The sequence below is a fragment of the Rhinatrema bivittatum genome, chromosome 4 (genome assembly GCF_901001135.1).
Source record: "Rhinatrema bivittatum chromosome 4, aRhiBiv1.1, whole genome shotgun sequence".
Taxonomy (NCBI): Eukaryota; Metazoa; Chordata; class Amphibia; order Gymnophiona; family Rhinatrematidae; genus Rhinatrema; species Rhinatrema bivittatum.
Genome location: NC_042618.1, coordinates 144721405 through 144742298, shown reverse-complemented (window position 1 = coordinate 144742298; position 20894 = coordinate 144721405). Strand labels below are relative to the sequence as shown.

The 20894-nt window shown below is 44.4% G+C and overlaps 1 protein-coding gene across 3 annotated transcripts in view; it reads right to left on the bottom strand.

The window, feature by feature from the left end:
- The window catches only part of NPAS3 (neuronal PAS domain protein 3), a 1664600-nt gene that overhangs the window by 981760 nt on the left and 661946 nt on the right, over positions 1-20894 (bottom strand). The gene's annotated exons all lie outside the window — the stretch shown is intronic.

The window sequence follows — 20894 nt, the reverse complement described above, 5'->3', positions numbered from 1 at the left end:
GCAAAGGTAAATCCTGTCCTAAGGGCATTTTGTTTCTGCCTGGCAGGATAGTCTAGTTGTTAAAGGTTCAAAGATGAAGACCCAGGTTTGACTCTCACCTCCACTGCGCTGTGTGATCTTCAGCAAGGCCATTTTTCTTCTCTTTGCCCAGTCAGACACTTTGGGGCAGATTTTCAAAGCCCTACGCACGAATCTTCAAAGGGCCCGGCGGCGCGCATAAAGCCCCTGGACGAGTGTAAGTCCCGGGGCTTGAAAAAAGGGGCAGGGGCGAGGCCAGAGGCCTCCGCACGGCTGCTGAGCCTGGGATGGCGCGCCGGCAGTTGGCTGAAGTAAGTTTTGGAACAAAGAAAACAGAAAGGAAAAGGTAGGGGGGAAAGGGCAGGGGAGGTAGGGGAAGGGAAGGTGGGGGGGGGGGTAAGGAAGTTCCCTCCGAGGCCGCTCCAATTTCGAAGCGGCCTGGGAGGGAACAAGGGAAGGCAGCACGGCTCGGATAAGGCTCGGTGCACAATTGTGCACCCCCTTGCGCGCGCCGACCCCAGATTTTATAACATGCGCGCGCCGGCGCACGCATGTTATAAAATCAGGCGTACATTTGTGTGCGCCGGGTTGCGCGTGTGTATGTTTTAAAATCTGCCCCTTTATGGGGGAGGAACCTTTTAAACATTATCTTGTTTCTGACTCAAGTTAAAAGGACGCATTCTGAAAAGTCACTAGTTATAGACTACTGACTAGTAAGTACAGCCACTAGTACCCAGTGGCTAACGGAGCAGCAATATTCCCTGCTGTGCCTCTCTTTTCCTCCACTCCAATAGAAAGCATGTCACATTTTTACATACCTGATGATAAATTATAAAAGCATCCATGCAATAAAGCTTAGCATGTATGTTAAGGCCCATTTACACTTACTAAACATATTGCGCTATGCAGGAAGGCCTTTACTTGCATGTTAACATAGTCCCCCAATACATTAATGTGTAAGTTCTAAAATTTGCTCTTATCCACATGCAAATACATTTTTACCAGACCCATGGGAAACAGCATAGTATGCTGTATCCTCCCACTATTTCCCATGAGCTCAGTAAAGGCAAAAATGTAATACCTGTGTCGGATCAAGTGCGATGTTTTTACAACACATGCGGTAGGCTGAAATCCCCCATGCTAGTTGACCCTTCCGCTTCAAGCTGGTTAGCTTGGTGGACATCCTCTCTCTCCTCAAACCCACCAAATAGAAAGTGGCCCCTGCACCAAACTCCTCACTCTCCAAGTACCATCCACTATTCCCATCAACACAGCAGAACCACCCCTACTTGCCTCCCCAATGAAAGGCATCTCCCTTCCTGGCACATTGCAGAATCCCCACCATACCCCCCTTGCTCGCCCATGAAACACATACCACCCATGGTAACTATTAGAATTATGCCCCCTCCACCCTGAGAGAGGCATCTTTTCTGCTGTGCATATCTTCATTCAACCTCTCCCTCCCTTCCCAATAAGCTTCCTCCCTACACTGCTGCATAGCAGAACCCTCCTACTCATCCCTTCAGAACTTGGTTTTACCAGTGTGGTGAAACAAAATATTCCTGGGTAGGAAGGATGACAGAGCTCTCCTACCCACACCACAGCAACCAACAAATGATGCTGTCAGGAGGCACTTCACCATAATAGCTCGAATGGCATGCTTCATCATATAAGGTAAAGCGCCTCCTAGTAGCATCGTTCAAGCAGTGGCTTCAGAGTAGACAAGAGGGCTCTGACATCACCTCCTGCCTATGATGATCCTGCCCTTTCAAAGTGGTAAGACATGGATCTAGAGAACTGGGTGGGATAAATGAGGCAGGAAGCCCCTCTCGGAAAGCAGAGGATAATGATATGCGCCACAGATATGCCTCTCTCAAGGGGCTCCTGAAATTCTGGGATGCCTCTCAGGATAAGGGTTTTGTTTTTTGTTTTTACTATGCCAGGTGGGAGGTGGAGGGAATAGTGTTTGGGAGAAGGAGGCCATGTTCTGTTTGGTGGATCGAGGGTGGGGTGGAGGAGGTATTTCCTCACGCTAACTGGCCCAAAGTGAAAAGGCTAGTTAGCACAGGAGATTTTAGGCCAAGGGAAAGTTTTACAATAGTCTTGCTAAATATTTTTGCATAGCATATTAAGGCCCATTTTATTGTGCATGTAAAAATGTTATAAGCTGCACAATAAAACTATCTTGGTGCAAGTATTATTGCATAGGCCCCAAAGTGTGATCACAGTTAATAAGTAGAATGTAGGTAGACTGCTTCTTCTGTAAGCAACAAATTTTACTCTTAAAAGCAAGCTGAAAATTAATTTCAAATGGCTTCAAGAACTAATTGGTTCCTGTAATCTCTCACTTAGAAATGTAGTCATATTACAAGTCATTATTAAACCATACTGCAATGGAATCCTTTTGATCAATCACAACACAGGGTTGCTTAATATATTTAAGCTCAACAGGGCTGTTTTTATTTACATGCCTCATAAAAGGAGCCTAGCTATACACATGAGCCACCTGCTAGCCATCACATAAATACAATCTCGGTGTACTCCTTGCTGGTTGGTAATCTGCACAGAATTTAGACCACAGAATAGGGATATGCAGAGCTACTCAACCTGGAATTGAAGAAGAAGGACTTTCAACCTGATTCAGTTCCACAGAAATCTGCAAATTTTGCCAAAATCTGCATTCATCCAACACATTTTTCTATAGATATTGGCAAAATCCTCGACATATTATGTAGGAATCAAAACATTTTTTCCACCTGAAGAAGTTCAAGAAGCACTTGCTAGGAGAAGATTTATAGCTAGCTACTCTGAAGACCAGCTGGTAAATGCTTTAAAAGGAGCCTTGCTGTTTGGTGAGACTGCCATACAATCCTCCTCAACTGGGTCGAGCAATATATTGATTTGGCAAAAAAGGTTAATTTGGACAGAACTCCATAATGCCACGCTTATTGAATACTAGAAACAACAGCGTATACCATGGGGGTTAAGGATTTTCAAAGAATCCAAGGTTTACTGCGAGCATGCTGACTTTCTTGACAAATGGTCCACTACTCTAAACAAACATTCAATAGACCTCATGCTACTCATTATTGAGCAAGCAGGTAAGATGACTGTAGAACTGCAAGAACAAACTGTCACTTTGTTGGACACTGTTACAAAGGATACTGTCTTTAAAATCTTTGATACCGTGCATATGGATTTTCAATGCACCATTGACAAGTTCAAAGCGGATTTAAAACCATTTAAAATCAAGAAATTCAGATGAGAAGAAGCCGACAATAAAAAGGGCCCTAATTACCCTTGGTTAAGTAAACCAAAACTCAAAGGAAAGTAACCTTTGACCTCCCTTCTGACACCTCATTGGGAAGTGATGAAGACGTGTCAGTCTTTTTTAGGACAACCGCCATGACGTGGGTGACCCAACAGGGGGTGAAGCAGATACCAACAAACAATTACGGAATGGGATAGACCCTGGACATGGCACATCTGCCCATCTAGAAGGAATCCAGGTGAGCCACTCTGCAGTGATTATCTCAGGGCTTGAGCTCACCACAGAGCAAGAAGCAATTTTAAATAGAGGCTTATCATTGGTTACTCTTGATACTGAATCACTGTACATGGTCATTCCCCAGGAGCAGGGAGTTAATGAAATCAGAAATGTGCTCGTACAGTGCCCACAATACCAGAGAATTCCAACAGAGTTCATTATTGAACTCACTTAGGTGGCATTGAATAAAAATGTTTTTGCTTTTTAAGGAAAATATTATATGCAGATCCAAGGCATGGGTGCGGCAATGGCCCCAGACATGACCAACATTTATGTGACAGCCTTTGAGGTCCAACACATTTCTGACAGTGCATTGGATGATCAGATTTCCTGCTGGAAACACTATATTGATGACATTTTTGTCATCTGGAAAGGTTTGGTGGACTCCTTGCTGACATTCCGTCAATGGCTCAATGAGAGAAATGCCTATCTGAATTTCATATTGATCTTCGACAACCTAGATCACATTCCTGGACATCCGCATAATTAAGGATGGAACCCACATATACACTACCCTCCACAGGAAGCTAAATGAGAGAAATTTTATTGTTGTATCAAAGTTTCCATCCGTCTCTAAGAAGAACTTACCAATAGGGCAGTATCTATTTTATGAAGGATATGTTTTGATGTATGTGTTTAAACAGAAGGCCACAATTATGGCATCCCGGCTTTTGGAGACAGGATACTCCAAAATGATTAAATGTGCATATCATAGATCGCTATTCAACAGCAGAGAGTTGTTACTGATACCAATCAATCGCGAAAACAAGGAATGTCAAACTTGCATCCTGAGGCACACCATGGTATCTCCCAAAATATATGCAATGATTCTTCAGCATTAGCTGATTTTGAGAATACTTTTGGAGCTCCAGCAATGGCTTAGGTTTGCTTTTTCCCATGGAAGTAACATTAAGGACTTACACTCAAGTCTACCGCTTAATTCTCTATTTCAGGATTAAGTAAGCAATACAGCTTGTAACGACTGTGCCATATGTTCCCTACAGTGTACCAAGAATTATGTTTTCAAATTAGCACGTGTCTACCTGCACTGTAAAGTATGTAGTATACTTGTTCCAGTGTCCATGACTACAGTATATCAGACAAACACCCAGATCCTTCAGAGTACGGCTTCTGGAGGATATGAGCTGTTCAAAAACAATTAAAATGTGCGCTCTGATGGTTCCGCATTTCATTCAATACAGGCATAACTTCCTTAACAATAAGTGGTTCATATTCGAACAAATAAAACAAAAATGGAGGGGGGAGGTGATTGGGTAAAACTTTTACACCAACGTGAACAGCATGGATCACCTACAGTCAGTAACACCATTGGGACTAAATGCTGGGATTGATTGGAGTATATTCTTTTGATTTTTTATTCCTTTGGTTTCCTAATTTTTCTCTGGCCTTGCATTTAACCTAAGTGTCACACTGTGAAAATGAAAACTGAGATTGTGAACCATAATGCAATCTGTAGACTTTGCTTTCCTTTCAAACTGAAACTAAGATCGTGAACAACTGATTGTCAAAAAAGTACCTTAGCTGATCGTCACTGTGCATACATCAGCGTGAACTGATGTTAGACAATGATGCGGCCTTTCCCATTTAAGATGTACATCACTGAGTATCGCCAATGATGTTGAAAGAAACAAAAGATGGTTTCGAGTTTAAATCTGAGACTGACAATGTAAAATTTGTTTTGATTTGTGAATATTTGTCTGGAAGTTGAGTGTGGAAATGCTATATCTCTTACTTCACCTTCATGTGTTTGTCTTTTTGAAGGATTCTAGTTACTGAAGCTCAGAAAAAGAGAACGTGTGCAGTTGAAGTCCCTGACGAAGAGTAAATAGAAATATTGCACTATGTCTGGGTTTCATACTGAAGTTCTATCATTTTTGCTCAGCATGTCTAAAAGGAAAGTAACTCACTGCAGAAACTGCTTTTTATTTACATTCTAAAAAAAATTCTTAAAAATACGATATTAATGGATGAGCAATTGTTTGGGATCAATGATTAAATATGACCCGTAAAGTACAGCTGAGGAGTGAAACTTTAAATCGCCCTGCTCATGACTGTTACAATAATCCATGGACCTTCCTTTCAAAACAGGATCCCCAGCTACATTAAGGGTTCACTCAAGTTTTAGCAAGCAACACCGAGCTACTGCAGAATTATATCTGTGCAGGTCACCCATTCAATCCTTTAACAGCACTACAGCCACCTTGGGATTCCACTTAAACACAGGAAAGGGCAAAAGGCACTTTTGTCCATCCTCTGCAATATCTTTCCACCACAGAACTAAGTCAACAACCTATTGGCAAACAAAGGCAAGATCTACTGCTATCTTCAACTATTGACATAAACATAAATATAGATTTCAAAGAAAATGACCTACTTTAGCAAAACTACCTGCACAATAAAAATTAATGAACTCCAAATGATCCTGCACATCTCTACCAAATTACATTTTCAGGCTCACATCTTCAGGACATGCTGGGTGGTTTGATGCATTCCCACAATTCATCTCCCTGCTAAGCCAATTTTAATTTAAATGCAATTAAAGGCTCAAAATGAACATTATATATAAGATAAAGCCCTGAATCGGCAGACTACCATAAATATGATTTTAGAAAAAAAAAAAAAGAATTAATTACAAGCCATTAGGGTACAAGCTATCTTAAATGGAAGAATGAGTTTGTTCTTTCCATTAAATGTTAAATACTGATTTTAGCCACTGCTGCAATTTATTAATGTTCAGCTAGTATGAATGGTAAGACCAACCCCTCCCCCCCCAACATATGTGTTATAGGAGAAGTATACGCAGCACCTCTGTGTCTGATCCCTTCTTACCATGGACTGGTCTGGCAGTCATATCTTTAAGAGAGGTTGCAAAGCAAAGCATTTAAGAGTACTTTTTCATCAGGGGTGTGTTTCTAAGCCTGCACAAACCAACATGATATTCATTCACAAAGTACCCACACAATGAGTGGTGAATACTGGGTTAGGCTGATAAAAAGGTTTGCGCACACCATGAGCCATTTTATATGAAGATATAAAGCGTGCACGCTGGTGGCCGGCGGATTACACGCTCACGCTTTGGAAACGTCGGTGCACACGCTTGGTTTTTGAACATGCCTCAGAAAACCCCCCCTTTTAACGTGGCCACACGTGTGTGATGTGACGTACGTGTATCTACTTCAGATGGCTGAAAATCCATTTGCGTAGATTTCAGTCAGTCCTCCCGCAAAACGTCTTGGATTATGTGCCTAGATCCTTTGAAAATGTAACCCTTTAAGGCCAGCTGTCTCATAACATGTCAGGGAACGGAGGGGGGAAAAAAAAAGAGAAAAAGGAGAAACAAGAATGATGGAGCAGAGAGGGAAAACATACAAGAGAAATGAAAGAAAGGGGAAAAGAAAGCATTCGGAAGGGAAGAGTAGAGAGAACAAGAAAGGGAGGGATTACAGAAGGAGGAATTTGATCACCTCCCCCCCCCCCCCAAAAAAAAGAAGGTTTACAGTGAGAAAGGGTGAGAGGAAAAAAACCAAGAAAAACGGTACAACAAGAGACAGAGAGGCAGATTCAGAGAGAGAGAGAGTGCGACAAGGAGGCAGCTTACATTAATGTGAGCTATTCTGAATCTTAGAGCAGACAGATCACGCCTGACATTTTATTTGATAGAATTCTTAAAGTCTGTTTGCTGAACCCTGCAATTCCAGTAGCCCATAGACAAAGTGCATATTACAACATCAACATCAAAACAAAAACCCCACAAGGAAAATAAAAGAGCTTTTGGCTATGAGTGGTGACATCACAAGTACAATAATAGCAGACAATGTTTATGTGCTTGGTAAATAAAAGTAATCTTCCGTATAACAGGAAATGCCAAATGTGAGAGCTGTGCTGGTCTTGGACAGTTGCTTTGTGATACAGATCTGCTTCCCAGTTTGTTAGATAAACTAGTAATTAAATGCTACGCCCCTAAAAAACACAGTTCAGTTGCTGCTGCAGACATCCCCCAGGGGTTGCAGGAGGTGGCCGTATTCCTCGGCCTAAGGCTAGCATAGCATGCTCCTCTTCAGGGACCTGGCTTTACATCACAGATATCCCTTAGAAAGCCACCCCTGACATAGGGATGCTATTTCAGTTCAAAGGATAAAATGCAGGTATTAATTGATCTGGGTCTTTGACACTTGGCTCGCTCACAGGCCAATGTAGTAAGTTTAACCTGCAATTCCGTGCACATCTGTTTTGTACGCAAACTTTGCTGCCGATGCAGCAAGGAGTTCTGCGCACCAAAAACCCTGCGCCCGACAATGTGCATGCCCTCGCATGCAAACCCCGTGCAAATGAAGGCATTCGCTATTAACCCCACAATACAGGGAGGGGCGCTGGCTACACTCAAGTTTTCTGAGTGCTGGAAACCTTACCCCTGGTCTGAGGAGGAGTAAAGTTTCCAGCGCTAGTGTTAGTCTACATGGAGTTTTGGGGCTGGGATCTGGAGTTGGTAATTTATGTGCGGAAAACATGATTTGTGCACATAGCCTACGTTTTCTGGCATGAAAGAAAGATTATGCACACAAAAAAATGCTTTCTACGCAGAAAACATTTGTGGTGTGCATAACTTAAATCATGTTTTCTGGCAAAAATATATGGGCCAAAAATGCTTTTTGTGCAGAAATAGCTATTTTTCTGCCATATTCCTTTCGACGACTATATGCCATGGCTATTCCAGTCAGCCTCACCTTTCACTGGCAAACTAAAAACACCTCTTATCTTGCTGCATTTGTACCATGCACCACTGGTACAAATACCGCAGTCTGTTCTACTCAAGTGATTATTCCTGGTTCGGTTTATTCAGTTTATTTAATGCTGACAGCAAAAGATATTTTAGTTGTTTTGTTGCAGGGCAAGGCAATGTAAGTTCTTTCCTTCCTCTCTTCTCTCAGCTGGAAAGAGTTCCACTATCTTGTGGATTAGGGGTAATTTAAGTTTTCAGAGCGATCATTTCTGAATTCTGATCACAAACTGTTCAATCTTTTTCAAAAAGCTATAAGAAAGGAGCGTTTGCTGAAAAATGTCAAAGCAATTGAGGTGTTGATGGGCCTCTGTACTTCCAGCCTTATTACACTTTCCTGGCACTAGTGGTAAATAACATATTAAAGGGAGACGGAGTCCATCCACCTGTTTTTCCATCCATGTGCCGGCAATCAAGGGACTGCAGAGTCGCAAGTGCAGTGTACAGCGGGACACGTGATTTTGTCATCTTCTAAAACCTAAGAGGGTATCTCGTCCCTTACATTTTTAAAATGCGGACAATGCTGTCATCTTCGAGTTGCATGCCAGGAAAAACTAGCTCTCGTGGTACAATGCAATGGAATGCACGCTGGCAGCCGCTGTTGGGATCTAGATTTGAAGCCCTTTCAATAACCATACACACACATCTTCAAATTAGAAGGAACTGCAGGCAATAATTTTTCAATTTCTTTTTCAAATGGGGGAATGCAATTCTCCTATTTTTCTATCCAGGTAACCACCCAAATTACTTAAATAGCATCCAGATCCTTTATTTGGCTACAGCAATAGCAACTGAGTAAGGCAGGTTTGTATTTCACTCCAAAACACTCCAACAAGATACAAGGCTAGCCCCCAAAGAGTGACCAGAATCCAGTCATTTGGGCAGATTTAGTTCACGGATTCGCAGTGTGGTCCCAGAATCCTTGAAAGCTCTCCATGGGTTATTTGGGGATTATTTTTTTTCCCCTGTGCTCAGATGAAGCTCTGCTTAGCTAATGCTGAGGAGGAGCAAAGCAGCAGATCTACAACACTGAGCAGAGTAGGGAGGAGCTATACTGAGGCAAAGTGAGAGCAGCGGTCTTGGTGGAGATCTTACTCCTTAGGAGCCAACCTGCTCAGCTGCAGGAGATGAAAAGTTGGAGAAGAGGGAAGTGAAAGCAGGAGGCAGGAAAGGGTAGAAAATAATGAAGGGAAGGTAGAAAGGAGGAGGGGAGAGAGAGGGGGAAAGAGGAGGAGGAATGGAGAAGAAGAGAAGAACTGGAAGAAAAGGCCAAGCAGGTAAGGAAATGAGAAAATAAGAACATAAGAAATTGCCGTGCTGGGGTCAGACCAAGGGTCCATCAAGCCCAGCACCCTGGAGACGGGAGAGGCTGTGCAATATTTTCTGGTGACAGGACCGTGGTAGAAATCACTGTGCAGGTGGCCGGTGTAGATGGGTGCTCAAAGCAGGCTAAGCTGAAAGAACTGAGAAGAGACCTCCGATGGTGCATGCAAGACCAGGGCCTTGAGGGCTTGAACTTTCCTGCCTTCTTGGTGGCAACTATTTGCAGGTAAAGAGCCACCGGATGATTCCCGGCGCCATCATATAGAGCAGAAAATGCCGCATGAAATCCCCCAACTCCTGCTAATCCCAAGGTCAGAAAAACCCTCAAACTTCCCAGGCTTTTTTTTGCTAAGCTCAGGGAAGGTAATGTGCTGACAGGACCTAGGAAAAAGATGAAAAGGATCTGGAAAATGTAGCTGGATCACAGGCGGGAGCGTCAGGTGGGCCACCTGGACCCTGGGCCCCCAGAAGTGTGGGTGCCGCGAGTCTCCTTTCTAATGTAGTAAAACTTTTATTTTTCTCAATAAAACCTTCGAACGGGTTACATCAGCAAATCGTCTGTTCTTCTACAGTAGGCATCAATGGTGACTGAATAGATTTCTGGGTATAGTTGGTGGTGCAGGTGCCAGGAAAGCTTGGAAGTATGCTGAGGAAATCTGAAGCTGGAGGCTGACTGGGGAGGTGTGGAGATCTGGACTGGGGAGGGAAGGGGGGGGGGAGTCTGGGGCTGAGGGGGTCATCCAAGGCTCACGGCTGGTATATAGGGATGGGCAGCAGTCTTGTTCATTATGTTTACCCAACTGGAGGTTTATTGGTAAGGTCCAGTATAAAATTTGCAGTGTGTAGTTCAAATTTGGCGTTGTTGCTCTTGGGAATCTGTAAGTTAATGTTATTATGGCCTGAATATTTTGGATTGTTTTTGTGGGGTTTTTTTGCAGGATTTTCTATTTCACAGTGTGCCTGGCAATGGAGGGAGTTTATGCTATTGTTACTGAGATGACAATGGAATTTAAATATACTTTTTTTGTATGGTGAGGGGGAAATATCCTGCTCTGCTCCCTTGTAGGAGGGATGTATGTGTATGTGGTGGGGATCATTTAGAGTACACATTTAGAAAACTAAAGGTACAAGATTTGTATTGTGTTTGTCTTGCACCTACAGTGACCACATTCTTAAGTCAATGTATTTGGGCATGAACTCAGTCTCTCAGAAGGGGTTCTATAATTAGGAGGGTGATATGGCTGCCTCATGTGGAAATATTTTGGGACGGCAGCAAATATCCCTGTGATGGTGGATTCGCTGTGTTTTGGACTTGTACCGAAACACCGGCGGCAGGAGTTAGATGAAAAGCTGGCAGAGGCCCCACACTCCATCAACAGAAGACCTGTGCCGTGGCACTATTTGATGATGTACTAGAGGGGTTTCCACACCCTCAAGTGAGAAGAGACACCAGGGTGGTGGCGCTGTTTAATAACTCACTAACTCACACCCTGCCAGCAAGAAGAGGCCCCCCCCTCCTACCCAGGTATGAAGAATACATTTACAGGCCACTAATAGGGCCAAATGAAGAAACTTTCCATAATCTTGGAGGGTTCTGGTGAGACCCTGTATGTCATCCAATAATGGGGAAGCACAAGGCCTGTGCATTTGCAAATCAACACCAGCACTTTTTTCCAAAAGCTAGTAAGTTTTGTAAGTTGACAAAGTGATGTACCATTGTGCCAGGTTCGGCATAACATTTCATACATACAGAGGAAGGAGATAACTTCATCCGGTGTCGCTTGACATCATCATCAACAAAAGCATGATGTAGCAACTTGTATTTTGCTTCCCTCAAGATGGCCTCTTTGATAGTTATAGAGAGTGATTTAAAATACTTTTTTATGCTCTCTGAAAGATCTCCACACCATTCTCTCTCCAAGAGGAACTGTAACGTTTCCGTTTTTGCATTATGGCACTGCATATGAGTTTGGTATGTAGTGGTTTCCAATTCATATTTTGTCTGCATGTTTTTATTTATACTTTATGGGGGTTTTTAATTCTTATTTGGTGAGGGTCTATTTGTGTTATGCATTTGTGACCACGGTGAGGTATTCTGCTATAGCAGCCTTGCTTGATCTGTTTTCCTAATAGGTGCTGTATTGGTGATTTAGGGCCCGGTGTAGTATTTTCAGTGTTGCCTTTTCATAGGTAAGGTTGTTACTGTTTGACTGCTGGCAGTTAGACTGGTTTTGGTATGGGAAGTTTACTATGTTGTAATTCTGTTTTCTCATGGCTTTCTGAGGGCCAAGCGTACACTCAACATGCTTTACAACGACCTAATACCATATGGATTTCCAAGTGACTTTCTTGCAGGGTTTTCTGGTTGGTACCACATCAGTGCTTCTATATATAATATACACATTACAAGTGATATTTTTATTTCAGAAGACTGTCTTTAAATACCCTTTTTATGTAAAATCTCCCTTTTTGGTTTGGGGAACTGGGGGAGGGGGGGCAGATGCTGGGGAATGGTGGGAGGCAGGTGATAAGGGTCCCAGGAGTGTGGTAAGGTTGCCAGTTCCCTAGGAATATTATCACTGATACTCCGTCTGCCACGCCTCTGAGAATCCTGACCCCTGCCTTCCAGCCTTCGCCAGCATGTCAAATTACTGAAAGGGCCAGACTCCAAGGAGGACCTCTTCCCCAGTCTCCTCATTACTTTGACCTGTGCTGAGCTTTTGGGGGCAGCCGATTATCTTGAGCTACCCCTGACTCTCAGACTTACTTCTCATGCTTGCATTATGCCAAGCAGCTTCTTTCGGAAGCTCGTAAGGTGTAATATATATACAGGCAACATACTGAGGTTAGCTTGGAAGTTCTTTTTAATCAGGCAAGTGGGCCACATTTTCTTGGTCTCTGATTACATCGCTTGGCACCTGATGCTCTCTCTCTCCCTTCATACGCAGTACAGAAGAGTCGCTTAGTACTGATGCTTCAATTAGAACTGATGCATTTGTCGTTTTCTCTTTTACCGCTGTGTTCAGTTTTCTAGCATCACGCTTTTTTATTGCTTGGCCTGGGAATGAATAGCGTGCGTTATTCACTCAAGCAATGCATGTAACATTAACAGCAAACGTAAAGTAAGAAATTGATAGTGGAAACTGTGGGTGGCGCTTGCTTGATTTGCTTCAACCCCCTCCCCCCTCCTCCAACCCAGTGGCGTAGCCACGGGTGGGCCTGGGTGGGCAGGTGCCCACCCAACTTAGACCCAGGCCCACCCAACTGGCACCGGAACTGCAAGGCTGTCGCGGGATCCCATCCCCGCGACAGCGAACAAGAGAACCCACGCCTCGCGCGCCATCACGGCACACATGGGGAAGCGCTGCTGCGGCCGTATGGCCAACCGGTCTTCCTGTTCGGGGGGGGGGGGAGCGGAAGCGCCACGCGCAGCTTCCGCTTCCTCCCCCCAATGCAGGAAGATCAGCTGCCTCTCCTGCTGCCACCCGTTCTCCTGCTATCTTCGGACCAAACGGCCCGCCGAACTTCCTGTTTGGGGGAGCGGAAGCGCCGCGCACAGCTTCCGCTTTCTCCCCCAAAGCAGGAAGATCAGCTGCCTCTCCTGCTGCCCCCGGCCTCCTGCTATCTTCGGGCGTCGGGCCGTACTGCCCGCCGATCTTCCTGCTGGGGGGGGGGGAGGGAGGAAGCGGACGTTGTGCGCTGCGCTTCCGCTCCCCCCCCCCGACAGGAAGTTCGGCGGGCAGTACGGCCCGACGCCCGAAGAAGATAGCAGGAGGCCGGTGGCAGCAGGAGAGGCAGTTGATCTTCCTGCTCTGGGGGAGAAAGCGGAAGCTGTGCACGTGCTTGAATGTGTATGTGTGGATGAGAATGGGAGTGTGTGTGGGTGAAAACTGGAGCCTGGGTGTGTATGTGGGTGAGAATGGAAGCTTGAATATGTGGGTGAATGGGAGCTCGAATGTGTGTATGTGTGGTTGAGAATGGGAGCCTGGGTTTGTGGGTGGGTGAGAATGGGAGCTTGAATGTGTGTATATATGGGTGAGAATGAGAGCCTGGGTTTGTGTGGGTGGGTGAGCATGGAAGCTTGAATATGTGGATAAGAATGGGTGGTTGAATGTGTGTATGTGTGGGTGAGAATAGTACCTTAAATGTGTATATGTATGGATGAGAATGGGAGCTTGAATATGTGTGGGTGAGACTGGGAGCATGGGTTTGTGGGTGAGAATAGGAGTCTGGGTTTATGTGTGTGGGTGAGAATGGGTGCCTGGATGTGCGTCTGTGTGTGCATAAGAATATAAGCCTGGGGAGGGGTGAGAAAGTGAGAACTTGAATGTGAGCTTGTGGGGGGGGGAGAGCATATGAGAGTGACAGCTTGAGTGTGTGAGAGGGAGTCTGTGAGAGAAAGCGTGTGTGTGTGTGTGTGTGGAAGGGAAGAAGACAGTAATAGAAGAAAGACACTGAAAAGGAATTAGGAAATGAGCTATAAGGGAAAATGGGAAAAAGACCAGGACCAACTGATTAGAAAAATACAAAGATCAGACAACAAAGGTAAAAATATATATCTATATTTTGAGATGTTAGCAATTTAAATATAAGCAACACAACCGCTCTCTCAAAATTTATGGACAGGTAGGAGCCGTGTATAAAATCGTAATAATAAGAAGGCTAAAGTACCACAAATCACCGTGAATTATGTTTGTATCATTAAGTAAACCTCATACTTAGGCGTAGATGTGAATGCTATGCTGCATAATTTGGCATTATTTATCAGTAAAAAAACAACTAGTAGACCTGCATGCCTACAGCCCACCCATGTTAACCTTGTGCCCACCCAAAAAATCAATTCTGGCTACGCCACTGCTCCAACCAAAAAAGGCATTCCGCTGCCCCCGAGCTGGGCAGTGGCAAATTTTCTGGGGTAAAAAAAGAATTAGCAGGTCAGAATCTGCAGTGACCACACCTTCCCCTTGCAATGGGGAAAAGGAAACAGGTTTAAAAAGTTTCCAGGTCCACAATACAAGGGTTGAGTTTGGCAACATGGTGTGACCTGGCAGAAAACCGCCTCTGACAAAGGGGTCCTCGCTGGGGAAATGCTCTGGGAACTGCCGACTTCGTCAGTCCTCAAGCAGTGAAATTCTTCTGTTTTTCCCTTCATTCAACCAAAGAACACATCATGATCTTCAGACTTTCATTGTTACAGTATATTCAGGGTTGCCGAAAGTTAGCGAGACATTTTATGAGTAAATATTTTATGATAATTGATGGAAGTTTCAGAATGTTATGGATGCTGTGGATGGATTACCTTGGTGAACTTTGCAGTTAATTTACATGTTGCCTTTATAAATTGCAGATTAAAATTTTCTTGCCCTTTCAACTTAATTATTTTGCCAATTACCTTGACACTCTAACCCCCAGCAGCACACACACTCATCAAGATAAAATGAAATAAAAATGTGTACGAACACTAAGTAAAAAAAAAACAAAAAACGGTGGTGTGCGGAGTTTCAGAAAAAAAAAAAAAAACAACATTGTGAAATTATCCACCCTAGTATCACTTAATGCTAATAACTTGCCAAATTGGAAAAGTCTTTAAAAAAAACAAAACAAAAAGTAACATCCAATGAACCATTCAAAAAGTGAAAGGAAACCCAAACAAATACATAGGGAGGGTAATTTTAAAAGCTTTTTCAACGGATAAAGAAAAGAAGTGCATTCACAGTGGAAATGAGTAAAAGGTTTCACGACATGCATACTTTTCCCCCTTACTAGATGGAGGTGTTATGCACAGACTTTTACATTTTCAAAAGCATGCAGGTAGTTTTTTCCCCGGAAGTACCTGCACAGATTAGCAGGTACGAATGTGTGTGGGTGCCTTGCCTAGGGTAACTTTCAAAAGTGAAAGTCTGAGTACACTTGCATTTTGAAAATTAGTGCAGACGTCTGTGGGCAAAGAGAGCCCACAGGCTTTGCACCGATGCAGACAGACTGAACATGACCTTCAAAGAGGGCCACTTTCAAAGCTCGCTGGCTGATCACCTGTGGCCTACAAGGTCATTGTCAGTGGGAGCCTCTCTCCTTGACAACGTGGCTCTGGTGCACTCGCCCACAGATGCAGGCTAAGTTCCCTTGCAAATGAAATCCCCGCCCTCACCCTAACCTTGCTGCCCCCCTTACTTCTGGTGCTTTTGGAAAATTGCTGCATTCACGGGGTTGGCGGATGGAAGGGATTTTTTAGTGTTTTTACAACAATAAATACATAGACCTATGGAAAAAACATTTGAAAATTGCTCCCCCCCCCCCCACCAAATATTAAAGTCACAAATAAGTGCACAGACAGAAATATACAGAGCTCTTGTTGTGGATTCAGGGTAGGAATCACAACTTCCCGGCTGCTTCTCCAAGCTTTATGTCCTTGAGTGGTTTTTTCCATGTTAAAATCTAACCAACTGTGATTGGGTAGAAAAGGTCTAGCCTTGTAGACTCTATGGGACTGGGAATAGTGTGGCACTATACTGGGCACACACTGGGTACCTAGGGACCTTCGTTTTCAGTTTTTATTTTAGTGTTAGAACAAAAAAGAAATCAGTGGAATTATGACTTTTCCATTGATTTTTCTCCTGAGTACTATATCAAAGTCATTTTTTCCACTGATTATTTTTGTTTAAACATTGAAATTCCCTGGTAAAATAAAACAAAATCTGAGAATGAAAGCCCTTAAGGATACCTTAGTGAAGGCACTTCCACTCTGTATACATTTAACAACTATTCTGGGGTTTCCCCACATTCTGTCTTTTTATTTTTTTTTAATACATTTTATATACAGTACCTAATGTAATCATCTCTCAGCCTGACCTGTAAAATTCAGACAAATTTATGTTGATTTCAATTCAAGTAGTAATTAGTATGATGGAATTACAAGCTGATGGGAGTTCAAAGTCAAAGCACTGGCATTCTCCTCCTCAGGATAACATGTGCAAAAGTCATATTCTTTCCATGTTAGTCTTTCCCCTCAAAAAATTCAGAGAGCAGAGGTCCTCCCCAAAACAAGCCAAACATTTGTAAGGATGCTCAGGTTCTTCTGTATATGCCAAAAATCTGTAAGGGATCCCCTTTCCTAAACATTTCTGGCAAAGATAATTAAAAAATAGCATGTCCTATAGCCCCAATATGAACACATTCACCCATTAGTTTAGCAACCTAGGAACAAGTCCTCTTCACGGAGCCACAACAGGGTTGACAAAAGCCAATCCCAATGCATGCAACTATGGAAATTCTTATATATAGTATCTCTGTTCTCCTATGTAAAAGTATGTCCTATGTCCTCCAATATAAAAATCACTATTTTGGGGCTATAACAGGTCTACACTTTGGGGTATGCCTTGGTCACAAACTGTCAATGTAAGATTTTGTGAGTAAACTTAGTGAAAATTTTCAAGCTAACAGCGAAAGTCTATGTGAATCCGTTTGTTGTTGGGTTTGGTTTTTTTTTTTGTTTTTTTTTTACAAGGTTAATAAATTATGTCCCTATGGTCTTGCTGGCAATTTTTGCTAAGTTTATCTGTCTTCACGTAACGCCACTCATCTCTAGTCTAACGTGCCTCTGGCATCATGCTGCATCCCAGGAACATGGCTGAAAGTCCTGTAGTCCCTGTGCCCCTTTTATAGGGCCTGTTGGCTGGACATCCTGTAACAAACAGAAGTGACATCACATCCTGCCTAGTATAAAGAGAAGCTCAGAGCCACCTTCCAGTGTCTTAGCAACAGGTCTGCAGTTCTTTCTGCTGTGCTAGTTGCTATAGCATGTTCCTGGCTTTGTTCCTACCTTGCTCCTGGTTTATTTCTGTGTGTTCCTGCCCTGTCTTGTTCCAGCCTTGCCCTCTTCCTGTCCGTTCTGTTTTCCCACTGGCCTGATTTCTCATTGCCTTGACCTCAGCCTGGACCTTGAATTTGCTTTACTCTCTCTGCCTGCTTTGACCTCAACCCGGCCTCTGAACTTATGCACTTCTACCTTCCTCATACCTAGCCTGGAAAGCCCTGCTAGCCACCAGAATCTGCCAGCAGGGCTTTCTGGTCAGGCAGAAGATCTAGTCTTGTGGTGTATCAGCTGCCGCCTGCTAAGACCTATCTTGTCCTCGCACAAGATAGGCTGTATAAACTTAACAGCGGCCCAAGGGCTCACTAACCCCACTTCGTGAAGCTTCAGAGTTTATCCTTGCCCATCTTGGGTTGCCCATCTTGGGGTCAGCAAGGAAGCACATTTTTTTCAATATGCTGTAAAGCAAGGGTCCCCAACCACCGGTCCGCGGACCAGGACCGGGCTGTTGGGGGTTTTTTTTGCCGGTCTGCGGGGCCGCCGCAAACCAGCACTAAACACTGACAGTGTGCTCTGCTCTGCAGCGGCTCAGAGCACACTTTGTGGAGTGGATGCTGCCCGCTGCCCAGGGCCGGTGGAAGCACTAGGCAAACTAGGCGATCACCTAGGGCGCTAAGCATTAGGGGGCGTCGAGCCATCGATGGACCTCATCCCACTGACGACTGAGCGGTGAACTACTGCTGTGCTGTGTGCCGGATACACACAGCAAGAAGATCAGCAGGGCCGTGGTGGAGCTCACGTCACCACGACCCGAAGAGAAAGGTCGCGTCTAAATGTGCAGGTGCTCCTCTCCTCCTTCCTGCCTGCGCGGCCCCGGAAGAAAAATGTTGCCGGAGCCGTGCGGGCAGGAAGGAGGAGGAGCATCAGTCGCGTGCAGAAGAGGAGCAGCGCGGCCCGAGAAGACAAGGGCCGCTGCAGAGCCCATCCTGTGGCGATCCGTAAAGAAGAAGCCCAGAGGTGAGAGAGAGGCTGAGTGTGTATGTGTGCATGTATGAGATGAGTTGAGAGATTGCGTGTATGAGATGAGTTGAGAGACTGTATGTGGGAGTGAAGACCTGAATGTTTGCAGAGAAAGCATGTGAGAGCCTCTGTGTGTGTGAGAGAGACAGCATGTGAGAGTGAGAGCCTGTGGTTGAGCAAGACAGCATGTGGGAGTGAGAGAGAGCCTGTGTTTGTGAGAGTCAGACAGCATGTGCCAGTGAGAGACTGTGTGTATGAATGATTGTATGAGAGAGAGCATGTGAGAGTGAGAGCCTGTGTGTGTGTGTGAGAGAGAAAGCATGTGAGAATGAGAACCTGACTATGTGTTTGAGGGAAGAAGACAGATGGAGAGAAAAGAAATAGAAAAAAAGACAATATAAAAGGAATTGGCAAAAAATAAGAAAGGGAAGGTGGGGGAAAAAAAGCCTGTGACCAACCGATTAGAAAACTAAGATCAGACAGCAAATGTAAAAAAAAAATAAATTACTTTTTACTGATTGAGCCTTTGATGTAATCTTTGGGAATGTGCATGAGTAGCACTTTCCCTATGCGCATCTCACAATGTACGAGATCAGCATGGAGGAACTAGAAGCCCACGGGGCCTGCACAGAGGAGGCAGCAGAATGGGCTTCAGTGCCAGTAACAGCAATCGGCACCTCCCCAATAGCCATGTGGCAGCAGAGGAATAAGAGAGGCTCTGAGGTTGCTGGCAAAAGAAAGAGAGGGGGGTCTCTGCCTTTAGTGTGTGCTTGTGTATGAATGGGAGTCTGACAGGGGGTGTATGTGTGTGAATCTATGGGTGCCTGCCTGAGCGTGTGCCTGTGTATGAGAATGAATGGGTGTCTTCCTGGGGTTTGCTCACAGCTAGGGGAGGTCATGAGAGGGAAGGCGTCAGGTGGAGGAGAGAGGTGTGAAGTTTGGAAAACAAGGGAAACAAGCCCGGTGCTCCCACTCATTCTGAACCTATGGTGAGTTGAGTCACATTCACATTATAAATGTCATAATTAAATAAGTATGCACTAAAATCCAACCCCCTCCATAACCCCGCCCCCCATATGACCAAAGCCCCACCCCTGCCCCACCCCCGCCCCGCCCTGCCGGGCCATGGAAAAATGGTCTTGCTTGAAGCCAGCCCCTGGTGCAAAAAAGGTTGGGGACCACTGCTGTAAAGGATACATATAGATTTTCCATAAACATGCAAGACTATAATTGTTTATACAGAACCACAGGTGCTATATTAAGTTTTAATATACTGTAAGTTCTTTAGGGAAGGGACTATGTTTACAACTTAAAAATTATACTTATTATTGTCCAATTACATAACAGCTATACAGAATGAGGCACAAAAACAGTGTAATGCAAAAAAATCAGTTTGTGCGCATGGTAAAACAGACGAGAAATTTATGAGTTCTGAATCACTGTCCTTTGTATGAACCACTTTTAAAGCAGAGATCCTCTGAAACAGAGGTCACGCTGCAAAACTGAGCCCGATGGGTGGCTTGAGTAGGCATTCTCCATGGCCTCCACCTTACACCTCTGCAGTATACTAGTGAAACGTCTTTATGTTAAAGCACTCGATTAGCACACAGCAAACTGAGTCCAGTGGTGAGGATGTGATCTTTCTGCAGCAGGCAGCATCAGACTGCCTCGTCAACTGTCAGGTGGCGCCTGTTAAAGAAACAGAGCATCCGCAGTTTCCTATTCCGCTTTCTGACTGCAGGAAAGATGTGGGTTAAAAAAAGTGGCTTGGTAAACTGAGCAGATACATTCCAAAAGCCACAGTATAATCACCAAGAGGAAACCTGAAAGTGCCGATATGATGTGGTAGCTTACCACCAGAGGGCAGCACTGAATGCCTCTGAATTCCAACAACTTTTCCATTTGTGGAGCCCTACTGGAGATGGCCCCCGTTCGGGGCTGATCGCATTCACGTATGCAGACCAGCCATGTGAGATTTTTTGTTTGAAAATGAAAGGATGAGAGGTTTTTTGTTTTTTTTTTTTCTCTAGGCCATCTCCTTCCCCTCTGGGATGAAAGAGGCCCCCCCCCCCCCCACCACTAAAAGAGGAGAGAGGACACTTAGATAACAATAGTAAAAAAATAAATACAAATTACGGCTGGCTAAAGAGTCTCTCGATGCAGTCTGCTCTGTGAGGTTTTGGAGCGACCTTCCCTTCTCCCGTACTCTTCTAATGACAAGCTGTGCTTTGTGGTGACTGCGTACCTGGCATACGTACACAGTGCACTCTCCAGAAATAATGGCCCCTGTGACTGCTCGCATGATGGACACAGATGGCGTGCTCTACCCGAGCGCCTGCTGTAACAAAATGCATTAACTTAAACGGTCCTGATACTGC